A 25,725-nucleotide genomic window follows, 5' to 3' on the forward strand; every position below is an offset into this window, starting at 1 on the left:
GGGGGAGAATCCCAGTAGGAGGTCTCAGGCTGGGGGTGCCTTTAGGGGCAAGTCTGGGGGAATCTCGCTTGGGATCTCTCGGCACTGAGTCCTGGGGGGAATCCCAGTGGGGGTGTCTATAGGGGATGTGTCTAAGGAGACTCCTGTAGTGGGGGTGTTAGCCAGGGGATCTCAGGAGAAGCCTGGCAGGGGGTGGGGAGGAGGTCAGGCTGGTGGGCCGGGGGGAATCCCAGTGTGTGTGGGGGTCAGGCTGGGGATCCCGAGGGAATCCCGGTGAAGGGAGGGACAGGCTGGGGGTCCCAGTGTATGGAGGTCAGGCTGGGAATCCCGGCGGGGTGGGGGTCAGGATGGGGATCCTGGTGGGAGGAGGGGCAGACTGGGAGTCCCAGTGTGTGGGGGGTCAGGCTGGGGGTCCCGGTGAGGTCGGGGTGAGGCCGGGGGTCCCGGTGTGTGTGCGGGGGTCAGGCTGAGGGTCCCGGCGTGGGTGTCAGGCTGGGGATCCCGGTGTGTGTGTCGGGGGTTAGGCTGGGGGTCCCGGTGTGTGTGTCGGGGGTCAGGCCGGGGGTCCCGGTGTGTGTGTCGGGGGTTAGGCTGGGGGTCCCGGTGTGTGTGTCGGGGGTCAGGCTGGTGGGGCCCAGTGTGTGTGTGGGGGGTCAGGCTGAGGGTCCTGGAAGGGGTGTCAGGCTGAGGGTCCCGGTGTGTGTGTCAGGGGTCAGGCAGGGGGTCCCAGTGTGTGTGTGGGGGGTCAGGCTGGTGGGGCCCAGTGTGTGGGAGGTCAGGCTGAGGGTCCTGGAAGGGGTGTCAGGCTGAGGGTCCCGGTTGGGGGTCCCGGCAGGGGGAGGGTCAGGCTGGGGATCCCGGTGTGTGTGTGTGTGTGTGTGTGGGGGGGGGTCAGGCTGAGGGTTCCGGAGGGGGAGGGGGAGTCTCGGGGTCCCAGTGTGTGGGGGAGGGTCAGGCTGTGGGTCCCGGTGGAGGGAAGCAGGTCGGGGATCCCAGAAGGGGGAGTCAGGCCAGGGTCCCCGGCGGGTGGGGGGGTCAGGCTGGGGATCCCGGTGTGTGGGGGGTCCTGGCGGGGGGAGGGGCAGGCGGGGGGGGACAGGCCGGTCCCGGCGGGGTGGGGAGTCTGGCGGGGGGTCCCGGCGGGGTGGGGGTCAGGCCGGTCCCGGCGGGGGGAGGGTCAGGCGGGGGGTCCCGGCGGGGGTCAGGCCGGTCCCGGGCGGGGCGGGATGGGGGGTCAGGCGGGGGGTCCCGGCGGGGTGGGGGTTAGGCCGGTCCCGGGCGGGGTGGGGTGGGGAGGCCGCGGCTGGCAGCCGGCGGGCGATCCGGGGCCGGGGCTGCGCCTTTAACGGCGGCGGAGGGGCCGGCAGACGCCGTGGACGTGCCGGTGCCGCCTCCTCTCCCCGCCCCGCGCTCCCCTTCCTGCCTGGCCGCGGCGCGCAGGGACCGGCCCGGCTGCTCCGCCTCCGGCCGCCGCTGCGGGAGTCGCGGCTCCGCCCGGGCCCGCCGAGGGGTGAGTGGCGGCCGCTGCGCTCGGGCGCGGGCTCCGGGGGCGGCCGGCCGGGCTGGCCCGGTCCCGGGAGCCGCACGCGCCGCGCCCCGGCTAGGCCCCGGCGGGGGGACGGACCCTGCCCCGCTCGGCCCGGGGGGGCCCTGTGGGAGCATTGGGGGGATTCCATGGGGGGGGCCCTGTGGGAGCATTGGGGGGATTCCATGGGGGGGGCCCTGTGGGAGCATTGGGGGGATTCCAGGGGGGGGCCCTGTGGGAGCATTGGGGGGATTCCATGGGGGGGGCCCTGTGGGAGCATTGGGGGGATTCCATGGGGGGGGCCCTGTGGGAGCATTGGGGGGATTCCATGGGGGGGGGCCCTGTGGGAGCATTGGGGGGATTCCATGGGGGGGGGCCCTGTGGGAGCATTGGGGGGATTCCATGGGGGGGGCCCTGTGGGAGCATTGGGGGGATTCCATGGGGGGGGGCCCTGTGGGAGCATTGGGGGGATTCCATGGGGGGGGCCCTGTGGGAGCATTGGGGGGATTCCATGGGGGGGGCCCTGTGGGAGCATTGGGGGGATTCCATGGGGGGGGCCCTGTGGGAGCATTGGGGGGATTCCATGGGGGGGGCCCTGTGGGAGCATTGGGGGGATTCCATGGGAGGGGGCCCTGTGGGAGCATTGGGGGGATTCCATGGGAGGGGGCCCTGTGGGAGCATTGGGGGGATTCCATGGGGGGGGCCCTGTGGGAGCATTGGGGGGATTCCATGGGGGGGGGCCCTGTGGGAGCATTGGGGGGATTCCATGGGGGGGCCCTGTGGGAGCATTGGGGGGATTCCATGGGGGGGGCCCTGGGGGAGCATTGGGGGGATTCCATGGGGGGGGCCCTGGGGGAGCATTGGGGGGATTCCATGGGGGGGGCCCTGGGGGAGCATTGGGGGGATTCCATGGGAGGGGGCCCTGGGGGAGCATTGGGGGGATTCCATGGGAGGGGGCCCTGGGGGAGCATTGGGGGGATTCCATGGGAGGGGGCCCTGGGGGAGCATTGGGGGGATTCCATGGGGGGGGCCCTGTGGGAGCATTGGGGGGATTCCATGGGGGGGGGCCCTGGGGGAGCATTGGGGGGATTCCATGGGGGGGGCCCTGGGGGAGCATTGGGGGGATTCCAGGGGGGGCCCTGGGGGAGCATTGGGGGGATTCCATGGGAGGGGGCCCTGGGGGAGCTCCCATGTGGGAGCATTGGGGGAATTTCATGGAGGGGCCCTGTGGGAGTATTGGAGGGGATTCCATGGGTAGGAGATGTGGGGGGGGAGGACCCTGAAGGAGCGTTGATTGGATCTGGGGACTTTGGGGCGGGGCCCCTTGCAGGAGCATTGGAGGAAATCTCATGAGGAAGAGATGTGGGTGGATGAGGGGGGAGGGTGTCCTGAAGGAGCAGTGGGAGAAATCCCATGGGGAAGGAATGTGGGGGGCAGGGGCGGCCCTGCAGGAGCAGAGGGGGGATCTCATGGGGGAGAGGGTGTGGGGAGTGTGTATGTGTAAGCAACTTGGATGGGATGTGAGGAGGCTCAGCCTGTGAAGAAGGAAAGTCTCTGAGGGGAAGGTTCTCTAAGACTGGAGGCAAAGGGTTGGGGCATAGAATTGAGGGGATAGGAGTCCGGCTCCAGACCTCCCTTGTCCGTCTTACTGGAAGGAGGGGAATTCTTTGTGGAGGTGTAGGATGGGGTGGATTAGTTTCTTCTTGAGGGATACACTTGGGTTTTGCTGTGTGATTCAGTGATGTATTTACTAGTCCCCCTCCCCACTCCGTTTATATGCTTATGGGGAGCTGGGGATGGGCATGTGGTCTTGCACTCAGTTGCTATTTCAAGGCCTTTGAGGTGAGCTCTGATGCTGCTGTTATTGGAGATTGGAGATGGAAAGTTCCCAGGCATCCAAGAATAGACTTCTTTTGTAACCTGGGTGGGAGAGGAGGGTGCTGAACACCTCACTTACTGAGGCCCCGAGAGGCTACTGTTCTAAACTTGATGGGAGGCTTAATTTTAGTGCAACTTGGTCCATAAAACTGGAAGTTGTGTGGAGATGTGTGGGGAGAGGACTGGGGGGAGGAGAGGGGAGGAAATGGAAGAGATTTCCTTGCTTCTGGCAGTGGTGTTGGAACAACTTATATTGAGAGCCATTGATCCGAACTATAATCTTCTCTGTGATAGAAACCACTTCAGGCCAGAGGGTTTGGCCTCGGGAGTAGATTTCTTTGGGTATTACAAAGCCATTTTTGCTAAGGAAGACTTTTTGCCTTGGGAAAATACTAGACTGACCCAAACATTATGTGTCAAGAAAATATTTTCCTTGGGTCCGTGAACCTCCTTAAAAGATGTCACCTGCTGTCATAAATAGTTCAAGCATGGATGTCTTGCTTCTGATTGCTGTGGTTAATGTGCTGCTTTTCCCTCAAATGGTGGACAGCTATATATAAAAAATTGAGAGAAGGGAAATCTTGCTTGTATTAATGTAAAGAATAAAAATAATCAGCTACTTAAGATTGCAAGAGTAAGCATCATAATCAGCAGATACAAGAATGACTTTAAATGGAAGAATATTTGGTACTTTCTAGCTTCATAGTTCCTTAAGGAAAAAAAGGAGGGGAAACTGAGTCTTAAGACTACGTAGCCTAAAGTGACAACTGGTTTTATGGGGCTCTAGCAGTAATTTGGCTAAACTCATCTTTAGATAAGCTGCAATTGAGCATATGAATTATTACTAGAGATGTAAGATGGTAGCCATTTATATAGGTAACGGATGAGTGCGAGCTTATCCAGTATCCAAATGGTTACATGTGGCTCCTGGGGAGCTGGCTGCTGCTCTGTGCTGCTGCCTCTATATCAGAATCGGCAGCATGGGGTAGCTGCCAACTCCCTGGAAGTGGGATGGCAGGCAGGAACTGGCTCGTTCCAGGAGCCAGCTTCTGCCTTGCGTTGCTGCTTCTACTGCAAGAGCTGGTACATGGCTTAAAACCAGCTTCTGGTGTACACCGGCTCCCGGGGAGCTGTCTGCTGACCTGCATTTTCAGTGGTTATGTGGATCAAATTCATTTTAACATCCCTAGTTGTTACAAGTAGGTGTTGCTGCCTTTGATTGTCATGCACAATAGTAAGTTTTAGAGGACATGCTTGGTAGCTGCTCAAAGTTAGAGTTCAAAATGCACACATTCTACATTTCTATTTTGGTGTGTGTATAATAGTATAAGGGAATCTAAACTTTTTATTCTTCAGCAATCTAGACTACACTTAAGTCATTTTGCTAAGAAAATACTTAGTACTAGTTCACCTAATTCCTATTTCAAAGTTTCAGAACCACAGCGTTGGTGATTGTTAGAAGCTCTGGAAGCGTATTGAAAGATCTGAGCAAAACAGAAAGCTACTATGCTATGTACTGTGGAAATAACTCTCTAAGGGGTCCATCTCTTGATTTGCAGTGATAGCGGCATAGCATGCATGCCATATACAGTATTTGTCATCATTTAGTCACTACACCAACATTGATAAACACTTCAAGAAGTGATTATTTTGGAGAGCTTTATAAACTGTTGTCACTTCATAACATCAGAAGAAAATTTGTTGTGTGTTTCCTCAGAAAAAGAGAAGTTCACTGTCTGAAACAACAGTGACTTAAAAATCCTTCCTCTTTTAACAATTAAGCAGCAAAGCAGTCTGGACGCAAACCTAATAGAATAAAACAAAAATCAAAGTAAATCAAATTTATTGTAGCAAATTAAGAGACATTTTTAAAAGACATTTGAGTCATTTGCTCCAAATTCAGTTTAAAAGCATTTCCATAACTTTGAAAAAGAAACTCATGGACTAACTAATACATTGGTTGTAAGCGCTACAAGGGAATTATTTATATTTTAAACCAAAGGCTGCAGCATTTTGCTAGTTTTGAGAATCTTTTAATGAAATAGACTCTGTATGTGAAACGGACTAGTCTGATTCCATTGACTTAAGAAATACAAAATGTTCTGCAGTTTGGAGAGTTGCTAATTACTTTAATAATCTGATTGGTCCATCCAATTTCATTTTTATTCTTTTTGCACAAGTACTTTTTAAAATTGAAAAGTAAGATGGGGTGCTTGCTACATGACAATCTGCACTTGCCTATAACACAAACATTTTTATTTTTACGTTTTAAACAGTTATTTAAAAGCAAAAACAAAGAGTTGAGCACATCCTACATCTTTTTATGCACAAAATGAATGCATTTCTCTTTCATTGCAGTATAACAACCTCAATTCTGTCTCATACTTTGTTGGTTTTCTGTTATTTTTATCTTGATATTCTATACGAACTAGCAAATGAAAAATAATCAACTATAGTAGAGTATGGTAGGAAAATATTAACTGTTTTTTCTTAGAATAATGTATAAGTCATTTAATAGGATATTATGAAAGTTCACTTGCATTTTGGGCCAGACAGCATGTAATTACATTTCTTTTCCAAAAGCAAGGCTGTCTATATTTTGAGTTCAGCAATGATTATTGAGAGGTCAGAGAACAGGCTATTTTATAATTTACTTTTCTTTATAAAAAATATTTATAATGGGCTGGGTAAGGCTAAGGCCCTTGACTGTTTATCTTGTCTGAAATGCTTGAGCTATATAAGTGGTGTGAGAGGCTTCTGTCTGTTATATTTTAGGGTTTTGTAGTGCACCTATCACTGTGCCATTTAGCACTCTTAATTGCTTTGAACTTTTGTACTTATGTAAAAGGATATACACCCTTTCAGTTTAGTAAATGTTGCTCAGAAAGATAAGGATTTGCCATGAAAATAAAAAAAGATATTTGGTATGTTGCATCTCTCTTCAAATATTTTGTTTTCTCAAAGTAGATTCCTAATGTTAATGGGTGTGGGTTGGAAGTGATTTTCTGCCTTACACCTAGTTTTGGTGGTAGATTCCAGCCATGAGCAGGATGTATAACTTGCTTTACTACATTTTTGCTCTTGCATGTTATGCTGATGTTGCTTTTGTGTGCTGTGATTAAAATATAATTTTTGCACATACAGTAACTCTTAGTGAGGAAAGGCTGGGTTTGGATGAGAATGTAAATGACCAGAGGATTTGTTAACTAGACAATACTTTTTGTTCTTGCTTTTTTTACTTGAACTGCTAGTCAGTCTTTAAAATATGCTTTAAACTCTGCTTAAGAGGTGAGGAAGGAAGAAATGTTAAATTAATCCACACTTGTTTGTATGGTGGGAGAAAGTAAGAGGTGTTCAGCTAGTCCAGTGGCGCAGGCTAAGCGTTATTAAAATTATTGAAAGGGATGGGCAAGACTTGCTCAAGCCTGCATATGCCACATGGTTAACCGAATAATCACAGTAACAGCTTTTTTTTTTTTTTTTTTTTTTTTTTTTTTTAAAGCATCATTCCTTACTCCACCCATTTCTGAGATTAGATAATCAGAGGTCGAAGTACATGAATCACTGCTCAAACCAGGTTACTATAAAATAATTGGTGCTTAACAAAGCTTTTAGCTTTTTTTTGTTTGTTATTTATTCAGTTCAGTGGCTGTGTGGGAAAAGTGCTATGTAGGTTGGAGCTGTAAATGTGAGGCGGTCACTGTGCTCAAGAGAGCTGAAGAGCTTTTTCCCCCCAGCTTTTACACTGGGAAAGACATTAAATAGGTAACATAACATACTCAATTTACTTGGTGTTGATTGGGTCCTTAAACAAAAATTGGGTTTTCTTCATTTAAATCAGTGCTGTGGGGGAGGAGGGGTTGGGTAGGCAGGCTGTCGTGGTGGGAGAGCCCAGCCCCCTCTTACCACAGCAGCTTGGGTCCAAGTGAGAAATGCCTCTCCATCGCTGCTGCAGCTCCAGCTGGCACAGTTGGGGGAGAGGTGCATGTTCCCCATCTGGGGCAGGTCCAGGTTTGTTTGCTTCCTGCACCCCCAGCCAGAATGAGGAATGCAGCAAACCAGGCACTTTCCCTGTGTTCCCTGATGAAGGGGAACAGCCAGCAATGCTCCTGTACAAATCAGGAGAGGGGAGCATCATCACCCCTCGCCCTGGCCCTCCTTAAAGGATACCTGGGGGACGGAATGAGAGGTTCATGGCGGGGGCAATCTCCCAGACAGCCGCTTTCATGGTGATTGTCTCTTTTCTGTATGGTTTTCTGAGAAGCAATCCCATTTTCCTGGTGCAACCAAACCCTGACCTTGCTTTAAGTTATGATGACAAGTTATATACTGTATTTCATGGTCCTAGCTCTTAATGTTTAGGAGTTCCTGAACAAACAGTTGGACAGATGAACAAATTCCCTCACATATATGTTAGATAAAACCATATGTAATACTCCAGAGAAGGATAGATGAGAAATATAAGGAAGGTACATTAAAATCTAGCAACTTTTTGCTCCACCATGGTGCTTTGTTTTGGGGCAGATTGTTCAACAATAACTATTTAGTAAATCAGGTAAAATCATACCGTTGCGTGTGATATATCCAAAGCCTTTATTATAAATTTTAAGGGAAATCTATGTGTGTGTTCTGGCTTTTAGCACTTGCTCAGTTAACTAGTGACAGAAAGCAGCAGAACTGAACTGTTTACATACTAACTCTATGGCACGAATTTGAAGGATCTCTCTCAAGTCGCATGCCCACCAGGTGAATAGGGGCCTACAAATAAATGTTTCTGAGCTAGCTGTGTGACTTTCTGAAGCCAGTAAGTCAGTGAGTTGCTGATGTAAATATCTGTCCCAGCTGAATCAAATGTAACTATTACTATTTATTTGTATTACTTTAGCCCTAATTGTAGAATGGGACCCTAGCACAACACAGAATAAAGATTTTCTGTCCCAATAAACTTAGGCTAAGTAGACTGGTGATTGTGCTAAATTTAGGGTTTTTTGGGGGAGGGGGCAGGAAGGGAGAATTATAAGATGGAGTTTGACAGCATTTTCCTCTTGTTTGCTTACAGTGATTGTTTGATTATAGTAAAGATAGCATCCAGCAGAAATAAATCAGTGTTTTTTTTCAGACTGTCTTATTAGAAATTAGTTCTTGGCCCCATTAAAATGCACAAGTTAATGGACAGTAGGATTCCGAAGACAGTTTTTCCATGGAATTGAGACAGAGCAGAGATTTAAATTTGGGATTCCCACATCCTAGGCTAGCGCGCTAGCTTCCAGACTGCAGAGTACGACTTCAAAAGATAGATCTCTTCCCTCTCTGCTTCCCTTCTCACTGAAGCATTCAGTGATTGCCTTGTTTCCAGTAGGTCTAACTTGGATGAGTGACGCATGCTATAACTGAAAAATGTACTTGGGCTTCTTCGTGCCAAATTAAGAATCTGCTTTTGAGCTGGGGAGGGGAAGTGGCAGCTCAGATTCTGGCCCCACTTAAAATAAATAAATACAGGAATTGCTCATGGCTGTGTATTCACTGTAATTCCTCTATTGTGAGTTGGCTTCTCAGGGGAACTAGAAGTAACTCCTGTGTTGGATTCTTTGCACATGAACACTGCCCAGCAGAATAATTGCTTCACTGCTACTGGCTGTGTTCAGGAGTGCTGTGACTTAATTAGATTATATCTGAATGAATACATAAATCTTTATAAATGAGCTTAAAGGGACACTGTCAGGTCAACAGAGGCCTTAAAGATAGATGCTAGGCTTTGTAAAGACTTGTTTTGACAAGTACGGCATTCATAAAATCTTAAATGGAGACTAAAGGAATTGCACTCCCTTTGTACAGGTTGAACCTCTCTGGTCTGGCAACATTGTTGGTCCGGCATGGTTTTAGTTAGCTGGATGTCTACTTATCATGGGTGTGGCCAAGTTTCCCTGCAGTTCTATACAGTTTGTTTACAGTCACCAGTCCTGGCTGTTATTTAGCTCTAATTTACCCCTGAATGTCTTCTAAGAATCCAGTAAATAGTGGAAGTGTGGGTAATGCTGCTACACAATATCGACCTCCTGTGGTTTGGCAAGTTCTCTGGTTCGGTACCAGTCGGGTCCCAAGGTTGCTGGATTAGAGAGGTTTATCTTGTTGTGTTCTCCACCCAAACATTGCAGTATTCTGTTAAGTGCTTGAAGTAATAGAAAGTGAAACTAAAATATTATTGACTATTCTTATTTTGCTTATGGTCTCTGAAATACAAAAGGAGTGGGCGGGAAGAGGTTCTGGAGATCAAAACTGTTAATAATGTAGTTGTGTCTATTAAAATTAACTTTAAAATTCCTCATCCTTTGTATTGCTACATCTGAGCCATAAGTGTAGGATTTTGATGTTTGTAATTTCTCTTAAGGTGCCACACAAAGGGAGGTAGTTTTGGAGTTGCTTGTGGGTGGGTGGAAAGCCTGGTGGTTTCTTTTCTGCTTGTTTTTATACCTGAGAAATATCAAGTCTGCCAAGTCTTTGATGCTGGTCATTTTGGAGGACCCAGCGAAATGGATCTTGGACCTTAATTATGGTGGGTTGGGTGTGTGTGTGTATGCTGGTTACCTTTTGATAACAAGTTTTAAACAGTTTCAGCGTAAATCACTTCCTTGCTGTCCGTGATGACATAATGCCAAATATTCTCAAGTTCTTCTCTGCCATGTTTATCCTACAGTGCTAAGACCTGATTCCCTGATATTGTGGGAAAAGAAGACTTCTACAGGCTATGAAAGAAAAACGGCACAAATCCCATGTGGGTCACTGTGAAGGTTACTGTCTGTAGGTTGTAATATAGCTTGTAAACTTGTAATGCTTGCAAGTCACGTGTCTTATTGTGGTGTTAATCCCTATTAGCTATAACAGTGTCCTTCAGCAGCGCTTACAGTTAACACCCTTGCATTCATTGACGTGCCAGCAGGATTTTCCAATAAACTTTGTTAGGGTTGGAAAACAAGAGTAAATCAAGCAATGGCATGTCTAGATGCCTCTTGTCTACTTATCTCTTCCCAGGGATAACTTAATAGTTTTAACCGTGGCCTGTATATACCATTCTTCTTTCTTGAAACTTCTCACCATTGGTATCACTGGGGTGGCTTTGCATGAAGTGCATTAGTGGATACCAATCTTCAGGAGTGTCTAGCTCTATTCTGAACTAGATTAATGTGTAATACCTACTGATATTTATGGCGAACACCCACCCTTCAAATCGGAATCAGCAAGCTCCCCATTTTTCTGCAGAAAATCCATCTTATAAAATCCCTGTGAAATTTCTCATGTGATTTCTCCTCCTCTTCCCCTCCCTGCCCCAGACACTCTCCGTAAAGTATACAGATGTTGCTGATGTGACAGAACCTAGACTGCTTAAAAGCATCATTGAGGGGAAGCTGTGTTCATATTCTTAGTCTTAGCCTGCCCATTTCTCATTTCTGTTCTGGATTGTACATATTAACTACGTGGAAGGGCTTGGTTCTTAATAGGGATGTAATAGTGTAGTCATTAACAATGCTAGAGACTACACACATTCCTCCTCTTCTGCCCCCCCCCCCCTCGACAGTACATTTTTTTAGCAGACTGGCCAGCAGCCTGGTTCATTCCTGGCTAGCATCAGGAATGTGGCCTACCCCCACTGCGGCTCTGCATTTAAAGTATATTAGGAGCCAGGTGGGCGGGCAGCCCGATTCAGTTCTGGCTAGTGCTGGGTCTGGATGCTCAGCCCCCCACCCCTGGACAGTGGCTGCTGTCACCCCGCAGAGTGACAGGTGGCTGGTCCGTGAGGGGGAGCTGGTTTTTAAACAGGCTCCTCTCATGGACCATCTCCCACCTGGCACCCCACGCTGCTGCATCTGATAGGGGTGGCAGGGGGCTCCTTGGGAGTGGGACCGTAGCGCACTGGGTGCCGGACCCTGCCCCTGGGGTTTATAGAATGGTCGAATAACCAATAAGAATTCATGAGGTTAATCGACTAGTCTATTAACTGATATTTACCATCCCTAGTTGTTAAGGTCACTCTGTGAATATTTAGGCCATCGAGTGTATGTCGGCTAACTTAAAACAAAACTTGACTTAGAAGCCTTTGAAACATCCGTATAATTTCTAAGGATAACTGGGAAATGAGGTCCTTCCACTACAGATATATGCACCCTGGATTTATGCTCTTTCCCCTGCCCCCACCTCCCAGTAATGCAAGGACTGGGAACTGGTTCCCTTAAAGATTGGATTGTTTCTTGGTGCCTTTCTGAAAGCAACTTGGGCAACTGAGTTACAAGCTACATTTGTAAACTCCCGTAGGTTAAATCAATAGAAATACAATCATGCAAGTATTTTGGATGCCTTGGCTTCTTATTTCTAAAACTCCTACAATTTTTCTAGCATTTTATGTACGATTGGATGTTGGTTTAAACTAGGGATGCTAAAAATCGTGTATTAGGATAACTGCTGAGATTCAGCGGTTACACGGTTACCTGTGCTGCGGGTTCTGCAGTATAAAGCTTAGCTCTGCTTTCTAATGCAGAGCCTGCAGCAAAACATCCCAGGGAGCAGGGCTGTTAGCCCCTGCTGGCCTGGATCCTGTGGAGGAGGCTTTTCTGCCCTGCCGCAGGCAAGCCGCCTCCCTGGGAGCTAACTGTGTGTAACCAAGACCGTTAACCGATAAGCATCAGCTTCTCAGTTAAGTAGTTACGGGGTTATACTCAAACACAGTGTTTCTTAAACTTCTTAAGACCGAGGAACACCAAGCAATAATTTTTTTAATGAACACTAAGGACTTTTTTGTTGAGCCCCTCCCAAAAAAAGGGGAGGGGAATTTTGGGGGGAAAGTTATTGAGCAAAAAAAAAAGGTCATTTGCCCCTTTAAGGGTGGCCATTTTGAACTCTGTTCTCTGCGGCACACCGGTGTGCCACGGAACACAGTTTAAGAAACACTGCTCTAACATCCCTAGTTTAAACAGTGGTGTGGAAATGGGGGTACTCTCTGTGGGTCCGTCTACCCATTGTCTCTTCAGTTGTGAGACTGTTGAAAGCTGCGTTGTTACAGTGAAAAGCCAGCTGCATCCCCTCACTCACATATCCACACCCTTGTGTCATGTCTTCATGGCAGCTTCCCCGGTTGCAGGGCTATGCTAGAGGGGCTCCATGAGTATGTATGCCATATCCTGCTGAAAGTGTAGCGCAGTGGGAAAGTACTCTTAAAACTGGGCTACTCAACACCTGGCCCATAGGTCACATGCAGCCCACGGCTTGTTTGTTTGTGGCCCGTGGGGCAGTTGGGGTTTATGTGGGCCTCAGCACATGGCCTGCAGGTAGGATCCTTTGAACATGGCCTCCACTGGGAACACACTTCACACACTTTTCCCAGGTGGGGTGAGCACTGAAAGATGCAAGCGAACGGGCCGGCTGGAACAGATGGGTACAGTGTGTCAGCGTTTCTAGCCCCCAGGGAGGTGGAGCTGGGAGCGCCGGGCCATTGTGGGGAGTGCTTTGTATTCATGCCCATCCGTGTGAAAGAAGCTATTTGCATATTATTTGCATGTAAATGCAACCACACTTAAGTTGTGGCCCTCGGCATGCGCTGAGAGTATCATTGTGGCCCCCAGGGCTTCCAAAGTTGAGTAGCCCTGCCTTAAAAGATGGGCACAAATTGGTGAAAGTCCAGGAGAGAGCAACAAAAAATGGTGAAAAGTTGAAAGAACCTGTCCTATGAGGAGAGTTTTGTTTTAAAAAGAGGGGACATGTTCAGTCTTGAGAAAAGGAGGTTGTTGGGGGTGAGGGGAACCTCCTATGACTTCAAGTATGTTACAAATAGGGTGTTGATCAGTTGTTCTCCATGCCCACTGAAGGGAGGACAAGGAGTGATGGGCTTAATCTGTGGCAAGTTTAGGTATTTAGAGAAGCTTTCCAGCTATTAAGCATCATTAACTTATCCTAGTGCTTAATAAGGGAGGCTGTGGAGTCTGGAGGTTTTTAAGACCAGGTGGAACTATTATCTGTCAGGACACTCTAGGTATAATTCTTCCTGCCTCAGTGCTGGGGGCTGGACTAGATGATCTCTAGAAGTCCCTGCTAGCCCGATTAAGGATGTTCAGTTAAGGATGTTCGGTTGTGGTTATCTGGCTAATCGTGTAGTCAATACAGTTTGTATTGACTACATGAATAGTCGATAAGGGCTGCTCTGCATTTTAAATGTAGTAAGAGCCGCTGGGCTTTTCCTACATTTAATATGCAGAGGCACAGTGTCCTGGACCAGCGTGAACTCGGGCTGCTTGGTCTCAGCTCGCACGGAGTCCAACAGCCCCTATTGGCAGCGGCCAGGGGCTGCTCCTGGAGCCGCATCTGCGCAGGGCCAGCCCAGGCCGCCACGAAGAGGGGCTGCTCTGCACTAGTTAGGCCTCAGCTGGAGTACTGTGTCCAGTTCTGGGCGCCACATTTCAAGAAAGATGTGGAGAAATTGGAAAGGGTACAGAGAAGAGCGACAAGAATGATTAAAGGTCTAGAGAACATGACCTATGAAGCCAGGCTTCATGAACTGGGCTTGTTTAGTTTGGAAAAAAGAAGATTAAGGGGGGACATGATAGCGGTTTTCAAATATCTAAAAGGGTGTCACAAGGAGGAAGGAGAAAATTTGTTCCTCTTGGTTTCTGAGGACAGGACAAGGAGTAATGGGCTTAAAGTGCAGCAGGGGAGGTTTAGATTGGACATTAGGAAAAAATTCCTAACTGTCAGGGTGGTCAAATATTGGAATAAATTGCCAAGGGAGGTGGTGGAATCTCCCTCTCTGGAGATATTTAAGAACAGGTTGGATAGACATCTGTCAGGGATGGTGTAGACAGAGCTTGGTCCTGCCTTGAGGGCGGGGGGCTGGACTCGATGACCTCTCGAGGTCCCTTCCAGTCCTATGATTCTATGATAGCAGTAACAGGGCAGGGGTAGGTGGCACTGCAGAGACTCCCCCCAGAACCATCTCCTGTTTCCCACCCTACCCTTGCTGCCTCTGATATGAGGTAGCAAGGGCGGGGGAAGTGAGTAGTCGAGTACTGCACTCGATTACCCAGTAAGCTTATGCCTATTGGGTAGTCGAGTAGTGGACTATCCTAACATCCCTAAGCCTGATATTTCTCGGATTCTTTGAGTAGGTGCTATGTTTTTGTGTGTTTGTACAGTGTCTCATACAGCGGGGTCCTGCTTTGTGACTCAGGCTCCTAGGTGCTCCAGTAATAATAATTGTGAGGACAAGCATGAATACAGATCAGCTTTTCTTTTTTAAAGACCTGCTAGGAGAGTCTAGGCACCATACCAGGATACTTGTTTTGGGGAATGACACACCAGGATAGGTCAATCCTGTGTATTGCCTGACAAAATGTCTGCCGCATTTATGCAAGAATATAGGAAGGAAGTTGTTGAGAATTTAGAAAGTGATAGTGGCTGTATCTTTTGACACTCGTATTGCTCCGTTAAGGAATACTCTGCCCTTTTTTCCGGAGCAGCGTGCTATTGCTTGTTCCCCATGTTCACAGTATATCAGCTGGATTCCATCACTCGCAGGAAGATGTGAGTGCAGTTGGAATCTGACTGTGACTTCTTAGATGCCAAAGATGATGACTAGGCTATCCTACCAGGCCCAGGTTTTCTGGGTTATCGCCAAGATTCAGCTAGGTTGTGACTGAAGATAAGAGAGCTCAGCATGTCATTCGTTGATAATTTGACTGTTGGATTAATCTTTGATCGCTGGCTGAAACATTTTAATCCTAACCCTTTTGCTTCAGAGGTTCAAGTCACCTTAGAAGTAAAAGGGTATTTTGGGGTTTGCAGGCCTGGCTGCTGGAAACCAAAATGGATGGGAAACTGCAAATGGGTTCCTGAAAGTAAGTCTCTTTCAATATCCACTCTTCTGCCTGCAATCACCCTTTAGCGAGCTCTACTGCTAGAGGTCAGTCCTGCTCCTGAAAAGCAGATTTTCTGCCTTGTCTGTCTTCCCCCTAAGGCGCTTCAATAGCATGGAGTAATCTTTACTATAGCAGTCAGCTTCCTTGCAAGGAAGTGTCAGATGGTGGTTTTGGCTCAGATTATATCAAGAAACTTGTCTTTGTCTTGCTGTTCCTGTGGTTTCTGTGCTGTTAGTGCACTTATAGCTGTGGGGAGGGGGATAAGGCCCTTGTACCCCCTGTTCCCAGCCCTCAGTGTACTTTAAAGCACCATTAGGGTGACTTTAAATTTTGCCTAGCTGCCCTGAAAGGTCATTCTGGCGTTTGGGGATTCCCTGAGCCCAGCTGTGCTCTGGCTGCACATCTGGGCCAGAAAGGGCTACTCTATGCTGTGGGATGAAGCGAAGGGTAATTGAGGGGCTGAAAAGGGGTGTATGTTTCCAGTGCCTTTGCCCATGAAGTTTCTACTGGTTTGGAAGTTTGTACTGCTACTGATGGTATATCCCATTTGAAGCAAAGGGGATTTCTCTCAAACCAAATGGGAGCCCCATATTCTATGATATCAAGAGTCTGTACAAATTCCTGTCAGGAACGGGCAGCACCAGTCTTGAGGAGGGCTAGGAAGGGCTGTGCTACTTCTCTCCAGTTGTCGTCTTAGCATCATAAATTCCCCTTGTGATATGAAGGGGATGCTCCACATGGCAAACTGCAGGGAAATATAATTTCTCCAAGTCCAAAGTGTAAACTGCTTGTTCTTGTGGACCCAGTTGTTGGGGGCAAGAGCTACTCAGTGACATAGCCTGAACTTGGAAAGTGGGGGGGAAAAAAATAATCCTGAAGCAGCATCCTCTGTCTTGTGCAAACTCTAGTTCATGGCAAAACGTCTCAGATGGGTCTCAATTATGAGTTTACATAGTGCAGCAGCAGGAGAAATTGAATGGGAAATGCTTACTTCTCTTGTCTACCATTTTAATAAGGTCATTTTCATATCTAAAGCCTGTGGGTGCACTACCAGGTTCGGGTTGCATGCTAAATTTAGGAAATCTCTTAACAGCTTAGTGTATGTCTCAAACAGATTTTTTTTTTTAAAGTAGCTCCCAGTGTCTCCTTACTGGGGCAGAGTTACAAAATGCAGAATCATTTTGTCCCTTCTTATGTAATAGACCATTCTAATTGTGGCTCGAGCAGCTACTTATTTTTCCATCTTAAAATATGCCTGGGTTCAGTGCAATGTTCCCTCTAATCTTTTCCATCTATGGGAGGAATAATTTTATGTGTGCCAAAGAATGTGCAAATGTGCACCACCAATAGAAACAAAAAAACAACTTGTGGGCACTCTGCTAATCAGCTGGGCGGCATTTGAATTTCTCCTGAATGGCCACACAAGTGCCCTGCTTACAGGGAATGCTGGTTCAGTGAGTTGTAGCATGTCATTTTTAGGCGGGTATCGATTACAGTTACTGTTTATATGTTCTAGTTTGCAGTTTCAGTTAAGCCAAATGGATGTGCTGGCTAGTCACTTGTCATGTTCCATGACTAACATCTAAAAGACAGTATATATTATAGGTAGCATACTTCCATTTTTCATTGGTCTTCCTTCTGCTCCCCCTCCTCAAATTTTGGAACCTTTTCAACTTCAAATAAAACTTCCATGTGAAAGTCTATGGCCAAAGACTCTTTCGCTAAATATGAGATAATCAGTAACTGTTCTTAGTGTTACACAAAATAGCAGGCAAGTAAAGATTCACCTCATTGAGATTTGATGGACTAAATTTTTGACCTTCAGTGGCCTATCAAATATAAGAGCAAGTCTAAGGTGATGGAATTTTGGAGATACTGATTGGGTGAGCATGGAAGGGATGTACCTGACCTCTGTTTATGGCCCTGTGCAGCTGCTAAAAAGAGGTTGGACAGTAAGCACAGGGAGAATGAAACTGAAAAGGAGTGACTCAAACGGCTGAAACTTCTGTTGAGCATTTTTAAAATATTTTCCAAAATCCTGAGTGTTCTCAGCCACCAAACTTAATTAATCTGAAGTTCAATTTAAGTGTACCAATCAATATAGGTTAAAAAACAAGCCTCTCCCCCCCAGCCCTGATTTATAAAACATTGGGAAAAGGAAGCATTTGGACTAGGGGGAGATTTAGCTCAGCCTTTTGGAAACACGGGTGTGCACATTTGAGGTCACCTACACTGTTTCAGGCCCATACAGAGGAATTTCTGGGTGTGCGCGTGCGCGCGCAGGTTTTTTTCATAAATGTGGACGGCAAGGGTGCGACTGCATTCCCCATGGCCCCCCAAGTAAGCAGGGAAATCAGCCCCAGCCTTCCTCCGGCTGGCCAGAGCATGGAGAAGGGAGGTTCGGGCAGCACACTGCTCCTGCCATCCCTGGTCCACTGGCATGCTTATTTGGGGGACTATGGGGGTGCTTTTGCACCCCCCCCCACATATGGGCTTGAGTCTTTTCAGTTTGCCCCAGTTGTGACTCATAAAGAAACTTATCAGGGGTTAAGGGTGGGTTTTTTTTCATCCAATAGGGTCGGTCCTTCAGTCGTTTGGTCTGTAGAAATGTCACCGTTTCCTGACTGGACATGACATCATAGAGATGGCCATTCCTGGTCTTGATTAAGATTGTCTGCTGCCAGTACAGACCCTGTCTCTAGAGAGTTCCTATACATAGATATTTTGAGAGTGCGTCATGAATGGATAATACTTAGTTCTGCCATGAGCCCAGGGGACTGGACTAGGTGGCCTTGAGGTCTCTTCCTTTCCCGTGGTTCTGTGAAATGGAGGCAGTAACATGCAGCACACAGAACAAAGGTTAATGTGGTGGAAAACCGCCTCTGTTAGACTGGTATGTATGAAACCAATGCTCAGTGGTTTGTATCTTTCCAACAAAAACTACAAGGACAGTCTCTTGCCCCAGTTTATGATGGCTGGACCATAGGCAATATAGGTTTCTTAAAGTCTTCTATGGATGGCTGGGGTAAGGCCATTCTAGCCATGCTATAGGTTTTTCAGATTTGGTGTTCGGAGCCTTTAGCTTAGGCCTTGGTCAATGAATGTACACTCCTGTATTGCTTTCCCTTATCTTCCCTTAGGAAAACAAACAAGAGGACTGTGAAGAGGGAAATTGCAATGTGAAAGTTGCTGCACAAAGCCGTATTTTACATGTGTGTCCTGTAAAATATGTAAGAGGAGTAACTTGGTTCAGGCTAATGCTGTGGGAATATATCTTAATTTGGAGAATTTCCTTAAACTTTGGAAACTTTTTACTCAGCACACTTTAAATCAAAGGTCAGGAAATGGAAAATTCAGAGTTTCAGGCGCATTAACTCTGCTATATCACGTCGCCTGAAGCTTCTGTCACTTTCGTATCTAAGTACCTTGCTGTTGTATAGAATGTGCAAAATGTAGCTCACTGTTGTATAGAATATGCAAAATGTAAGGGCAGTGATACATTGGAAAAGCTAAACGCTAGAGTTTTTGTAAACTCTCAAGTTCAAAATCCTTCAGACACAAACTTGCTCATATTCCAAGTAAAAACTCCTTTCTTGACTGCAAGCCGTGCAGATGCAATCTGGGAGAAGGCCAAGATATCTCTCTTCTGGCTTGTTTCTGTATTGTCAGGGGGGAAAAAAAATTACAGTCCAAATTCTGCTCTTGGTTATAGCTATATAATTCCTTTAAATAGGTTTCATAGTGTCACAGAAGATAAAATTTGATCCAGCAATCAGAATTTAATTAACAAATATGTCCATACAGGATGCAGAAGAGCATTAAACTCAGGTTGCCAAATGTGTGGCTCTGCAGTATGTTATGTTTAAAGTTGAAGTGTAGCAAAACTTCTTATTTCTTTTGATGACAGTCCCCCCCACAGGAATCTGATCTGTAGAGTAAGGTGCCATTTGTTTTACATTGGCCTAAATTGGAGTAGAACAATTTATGTGCTTCACAAGAAAAATGGGCATAATCAATAATACATAATACAGCTTACACAAGTTCCTGGAACACTATTTCCTGAATTCTGATGATAGGGTATTAACTGCATCCAGATGGTTATTTTTGTTTGTAACTTCCTAGATTTGTGTGGGCAGGGGAAGTGTGTGGACTAGAGGGTAGGAAGAAAAAATTGAGTGTTGACAAGCTTTTCCATCAGACATTTAAATTCCTATATCAGTAATCCTGTTGTGATAGATGCACTGCATAAATTAAGGTTCACCTGTTGACTGAGGGAGGCGTTCTCCTGCTTATGAAGAATATGCTGTCTTCAGATAGTCCATATCTTAAACCAAAACACATCTTTAAAAACTTAGCAAAGACATGAGTAAATGACAGTTGGGTTTTGAACTCTGGGTGTGGTCCAACATTTCTAACCACCAGAATGGTCTTACCTCTGACAGTTCAAATGGCAGCAGGAATTTTGATCTGGCTGTCCTGGTCTCCAAGAGTTTTCAGCCCCAAAGGTGAATGTTCCAAGAGTTGGGTCTGAAAATGGGGTTAAAACAGACCGTTTTGCTGATAACTGCTATGTAGTAGGGAATTGTAAAACAGATGCTTGCTGCATTAATCCATGCTGTTGGTAGTGACTGACTTGTTAATTCAATAATTCCATTTCCCTCCTTGTAGGAAAATCCAAATCTCTCTGCTACTCTCTATTTGTGGGCTAAATTTCTTTAAACTGCAAGTTGCTTCAGTAAATCATGTGATAGGATCTAGGCTAGGTCTAATACGCTGCTCAGTCTTAATTGTGATGCTCTTCATTTGAAACTGTTCTTCTTAATTACTGTCTAAAGTTTTGTCTCCCGCTAATAGCTTGGTTGGTAGGTGAGTCACATCTTCGTTAGTACTTCAGATAGCTGGAGCATTGCTCTTTCTGTGGAGCATTGCTGTCAGTTACTCGTTTCATAGACTGCTGTGTAACAAGAGGATCATTGAGTCATGGAAAGGTTAACAAAGCACTTTTTTGTCAGCTGCCCAATCTTTTTGTGTAGTTGTGTGAACAGTAGGCTGAATAGAAATAATGGAAAAATCTTGTTGCTGAAATGACCAGGGACAGCACGTTGTATTGCTAGAGTGAAGATCTCCTTGGGCATCTGGGTATCTGGCTGGGAAGCTAGATAGACAATGCTTTTGATTCGTACAAACTAATACATAGTGGTCTCGCAGTAGAAACTTTCACATTTAATAGTGTCAGCAGCTGTCTGGTACTGAACCCTCACAATTAATCTTGTTGTTGTAGCTTCTAGTTCAGCTTTAGCCCCCCCCCTCCCGCCCCGCTTAAATAATAACATGTTTTTGGCTCCCTACATGAACTAATAGGAGGAGAGTGAACTTGTAATTCTTAATTATGAAGCATTGGAACACTCAATCAAACATAGGAAACATTCCAGCATCTCTTCTAGAGACAGCATGATGTTTTCATGCAGTGGTATTGGAACATCCAGAGAGATGAACATAGTAAACTCTGTGTGTGCAGTCATGGCAAGAGACCGCTAGATTAAAGCGGTCAATCTGGTGTTTGGTGGTGGGGGTTCAAAAGGAGTTTTGACTTAAAAATATTTGTTTTGCTGTAGCCCCTGGAGGCTTCCACCCTGCTGTGGAAAAGCATTGTAAAAACCTCTGTCAGACAGTTTTTGCTCCAAAGAGTTTATAACAGTAGTGCACATGGGGCCCACAAGGTATTTTATTTACCGTTGTCCACATGCCAGATGCTCCTGGTTTTCATTCGCATAGTTTTTTTTTCCTACCGGTATAAAAAATGAAACACACTTAAATTAAGGGCACGTGAAGGGAGGGGCATGCGGATTGCACACAACACTGAGGGAGCTGTGCACTTCCTCTGCATCCTAAGTGCTGCTATAGTTCAGTTGGCACACCTTGCAAATTCTAGGGACGCAAGCCTAGTTAGTTAAAATACCTTATCCCGACCGTCTTGGTTACGACAGTCTTGTGACCCAGTGAGATGGAGGGTCACTCATGGAGCCCACTGACTAGCCTAGGCTGCCTGTCACTGGTTTATAAGCATAAGACAAAACAGCTGGATGCAATAAAGATGAGAAGCTCCAGGTAGTAATGAGGTGACTTATTATCAAGCATATCAGCTGCTTAGCTGTTGCTAAGTTGATTGTAGCCTCACGGCTCAGTAACTTTAAGGAAGGATTTAAAGGAGGTCAGTGCTTTGTGGGGTCCTGTTGGGAACGCCATGCATAAAGTGTGGGAGGGGAGGTTGTCTTGTCAGAGTGAAATGAGACTTTTCTTAACTGAGAACAAACTGCACTCCAGGGCCCCAGGATATATGTGTAGATGCCAAGTGTTGGTAACTGAATTACAGTCTAGGTGAGAGAATTCTCTCTCCCTCCTTGGAGATGGCCTCTGCGTGTTTGTGCTTGGCTGAGGCTCCTTCCCCACCTCCCAATTAGATAGTGAGAGTGCCTTCCTGGAGTACAGATACCAAGAGGTGGGATGATTACTAGTTGGTGCCGAGAGGAAGGTAACACGAGAAGCGAAGATGCTCAGTTTCTAGCACTTGCTTGAATGTGTCCTGTAATGCCATTCAGATGAGCAGAAGCCCCGTGGGGCTCCTCTAAATGCTTTTCCAAGCTCAAGCTTGTCTGGTATGATGCACTTTGTTCTGTGCCTGAGCACGGAGTGAGCCTGTCCTCTTGAGAGGCCCTCTAAGTCTGGCCCTGGTACTTGTTTTCTGATCAGGGCTCTCTTCCTATGCAGACCTGTCTTTTTCTTCTGATACAGATGCCTTTTGGCAGGGTAGGAAGGGGGAGTGGAAGCAGATGGTGCTGGAATTGGGGGCTCATCACTGGAAGATTGTTTAGCTGAGTTCCTGGGCTGCTTTAGTGCTGAGGAGTTTGGCTTACTGGTGTGAGTCAGTGGTACTGTGTAGTCAGCGGGGCCTCTTCCCACATAACCGGCTAGTGCTCCCATGGTGACATCCTTAACATCCGTGTCTCAGTGTGAGGCATGTAGTTAAGGAGATACCTCTCAGTACCAGTCTTCCCTAAGATCCAGGTGCTCAGGGCTTGACTTCACTTACTCCAAGACTGATGCTCCGGAGAGCGATCTCCCGGGTTTGATTTAGTGAGTCTAGTAAGGACTAGCGATGTAAATCCCAGTTAATCTGTTAACCGATTAATCAAGCTACTGTTGTCAGCCCCCTCATGCAGGGGTGCACCTGGCAGCAGGAGCCCTGCACGTGTGTGGGGCGTGCACGGCTTGTGCTCCTGGCTGCTGTGGCGGGCTCCCCTGCATGGTGAATCTCAGTGGGACTGGAGCAGCCTGCTGCCTGTAGTGGGCTGCTCCTGGGTACTGGGTAACTGGTTACCCTTTCACATCTCTTGTAAGGATGCGCTAAATCAACTACTGATGGCACCCTTGTCGACCCCGGTATTCCACTGGGTTGTAAGGAGTAAGGGACTTTGATGGGAGAGTTTCTCCCATTGACCTCCTGTAGTGGGTATGCTGCAGAAATTCGACCCAAGGTACCTCGACTCCAGCTATGCATCTTAGGATGACTTTTTCCAGTCGTGCAGACCTGGCCTTAATTGACGTTGGGGGATCTCTAGGAAGGTAGAGCTGACTCTGAACAGTGTTTAGCTAACCTGTTTATTGCACTGTTGGAAGAATTCAGTCTGGTGCTAGAGAAACAGAAAAGCAAGTTCGGTCACCTTTTAGTGCTTTCCCAAAGTTTACCCAGTCATCGTAGGTGATTGCTTTTTGTTCATATGTGATAGAACTGCATAGATGTTGGAATATTCATTGCATGCATCATCCTAGGTGGAGTTATTTTTATTATTTTATTTAAAACATTTTTACCCTGCTTCTCTATTTAAAATATTCGAGGTAGCTTATAATAATTTTTTAAAAATACAATAAATGTATATAAAGTAAAATACAAGATGTACAAAAACACCCCAAAAAACCCTGCTAAAAACACCTCAAGAGGAGAGACACTCCCCCTCCCCAAACACCAATAAAAGCACAAGTAAAAAGTTAAAATACATATTATTTTTTCTTTTTCCTTGTACCAAAATATATTAACTTGCAGCTTTGTAGATTAGTCATTTCTTTTCTCCTTGTTCCTTTCAAACTAGGATATAAAGGACTGCATGCATGCTTTTAAACTTAGACTCTAGCTATACAAAGGTTTTACTTAACCTAAGAGGCCTAGCAAGCTTGAATTCTTAACTTGCAAGGTCATTTTACTGTTCTTTTATCAGGGCTGAAAGTGAGATGGCTATTTGCATGCCTATAAAGTATAAACTTATGAGTAGTGTAGTTACCCAACCTTATTTTCAACAGTGATCATACTGAACATGTATTTCCTATGAGATTTGGCAGCAGTTCTGAAACAAGCATTTGCTTTGTTTAGGCCCCGTCTTCACAATCTTCTGGCATTAGATTTAGTGGGTCTAGTTAAGACCCACTAAATCAAATGCTGAGGGCAGCTCTGGTTGGCGCCAGTAATCCTGGCAGTCGTGAGGAGTAAGGGACGCTGACAGGAGCATTTGCTGCCATAGCTGGAGTTGCATACCATAACCTGATTTTCCAGGCCTAGTGTAGACCTGGCCTAAATGTTAGGTATAGCACTTCTGGGCATGTCTGCTTTACATATTTTGCTGATAATCTTGTTAAACCCCATATTTTATTCAAAGCTGTTGGTCATCTCTCCCTTAATTCCTCCCTCCCCCCTCCAAAAAAAAAAGACAAGGATTGTACATGTCTGTCTGTAGCATAAGTGCAAACTGCTTAAAAGGATGATATTTTGATTTTTTGTAGAGTCAGGCATGCTGTCACTGTTGGCCTGGTTGGCGCTCCTTTGGTCAGAGGTGTTTAGGGGAAAATGCCAGCAACCCAACCCTGGGTAAATGTGCCCTTAGCCATAGAGCTGGCATGAACATGGCTCTGAGTAACTTATTAACGTCTGCAAGGTCAAGTATAACCTTTGGTTTTCTACTTCTTTTGGCTGTTGACAATCACCAGGACTTCAGTCTTACTGCCGCAGCAGTAAGACAATTTCTTTTCGGGATTGGCAATCTCTTGTCTTGCCCCTGGGGTGAAGCTCCTCAGGTCAAATAATAGAGGTACAAACTTGTATTTCATGTCCTTGCAAATAGACTCCTGGTGATTGGCCCAAGAACAACACAGGACCAAAACGCTCCAAAGCTCTATTTTAAAGCCAAGTTGATTATCTAATTGAGAGAGTAAGCTCCATCAAATATAAGTGGCTAAAGGAAGTCTTCTGTAGGTATGTGGAACCTTATTAGTTGCCTTAGTGAGATATTGGTATGATTGTCAGTAAAGAACTGCATCCTTAACCAAAATAGTTTTGCTAGTACAAAAACTGTAAGATCAAAACTTAGATGTGCAATACTCAGCATCTTGTCTATAGAGACTTTCAGGCCGTGTAAGAGAAGCCTTGCAGTGATCTGTGGGGCAGCTCTGAAAAGAGAATCATGTCCTAAGTATGTATTGATACAGTTGACCACAATTGCTCTAAAAAGGCCATTTTGTGTGTGTATCTTGGTTTTAAACATATGTACATTATTTTTGTGTGTGATTACCAATCACAGTAACTTGGGGTTCAGTCAGTTTCACTTACACCAATTTCTTTTTAAAATTTCAGACTGCTCTTCCAAATAAGAACACACTGATGGTTTTCAGAAGTGCTCTGCATCTGCAGCTCCCATTGACTTCATCTGGAGTTGTGGATGGATCACATTTTTTAATATTAAACCCGAGAGCGCTGAATCCAGTTATTTCTGGCACTCATTTCAGAGTTGGAGCAGAAATTAGACCACTCCCAGATACCGGAGTACATACAGCAGGTAAAACTGCGTGCTGTTCAGATTTGTTCTAATCGAAACACATCTTTGGCTATAAATCAAATAGCTTTTATTTTAGCATCGCGTCCCGCCTGAACGTGAAACTTTGTGGAGTGTCTCTTTTACATAAGGACCCTTGGAAGCAAGTTTTTGTTTTACTTTCAAAATTGAAACTAATGGGTATGTTGAAAACATGTTGTAAGAAACATAAACAACACGCCCTAAACAAAATTACAGAAGCTGTTGAGTTGCACGGGACTATTGTAACAGTCAGTGTGGTACTTTAAAATGCCAAGAAAGCTAAACTGACTGTAGTTCAACTCTAAAGACTGACTGACTGACTGTAAAGAGGTCACCTTCTTAGTCAGCAAATCTGCCCTCTGTACTGTGTATCTGACTGCAGTGAAGAAGAATTTTTTTTTTTTTTTTTTTTTTTTTTTTTTTTTTTTTACAGCTTCCTTCCCCTGCAGCAGCAACAAAGCTCTGGGAGAGAGAACTGAATTCTTTTCAGACTTGCACGTCAACAGAATTGTTAATGAGGCTTTTT

General features: G+C 46.1%; 1 protein-coding gene across 3 annotated transcripts in view; it reads left to right on the forward strand.

The window, feature by feature from the left end:
• Nucleotides 1-1,354: 1,354 nt before the first annotated feature.
• Nucleotides 1,355-25,725, forward strand: part of KTN1 (kinectin 1) — a 121,679-nt gene continuing 97,308 nt past the window's right edge. For 2 of the 3 annotated variants that reach the window (XM_075926270.1, XM_075926271.1), the window contains exons 1-2: nucleotides 1,355-1,510; nucleotides 24,980-25,181. The gene's annotated coding sequence lies outside the window, so the exon portion shown is untranslated. The remainder of the gene's footprint in view (nucleotides 1,511-24,979; nucleotides 25,182-25,725) is intronic. The other variant, XM_075926272.1, reaches the window with a different exon arrangement.

The sequence above is a fragment of the Pelodiscus sinensis genome, chromosome 4 (genome assembly GCF_049634645.1).
Source record: "Pelodiscus sinensis isolate JC-2024 chromosome 4, ASM4963464v1, whole genome shotgun sequence".
Classification (NCBI taxonomy): domain Eukaryota; kingdom Metazoa; phylum Chordata; order Testudines; family Trionychidae; genus Pelodiscus; species Pelodiscus sinensis.